Here is a 282-nt window from a genome sequence, read left to right on the forward strand (position 1 = left end):
TGTTGACCCCACTGTTGACCTCAGTGTTGACCCCACTGTTGACCTCAGTGTTGACCCCACTGTTGACCCCACTGTTGACCTCACTGTTGACCTCACTGTTGACCCCACTGTTGACCCCACTGTTGACCCCACTGTTGACCTCACCCTGTCAGCACCGTGTGTTTCTACCTGTGATATTTCTCACCGAGGAGCGAGGAGCGTCACCACGGCCATAGGACACCACAGAGGTGCATGCTGGGAACTGGCTGAACTCTGGGTGGCCTTGGCATCGGCAAGAGTCAA

General features: G+C 56.0%; 1 protein-coding gene across 1 annotated transcript in view; it reads left to right on the forward strand.

The window, feature by feature from the left end:
• LOC103383136 (leucine-rich repeat-containing G-protein coupled receptor 5) overlaps positions 1 to 282 on the forward strand; it is a gene marked incomplete at its 5' end in the record, with an annotated part of 18299 nt that overhangs the window by 2352 nt on the left and 15665 nt on the right. The gene's annotated exons all lie outside the window — the stretch shown is intronic.

This window comes from Cynoglossus semilaevis, chromosome 8 (assembly GCF_000523025.1).
Source record: "Cynoglossus semilaevis isolate Cse_v1.0 chromosome 8, Cse_v1.0, whole genome shotgun sequence".
In the NCBI taxonomy this organism is placed as follows: Eukaryota; Metazoa; Chordata; class Actinopteri; order Pleuronectiformes; family Cynoglossidae; genus Cynoglossus; species Cynoglossus semilaevis.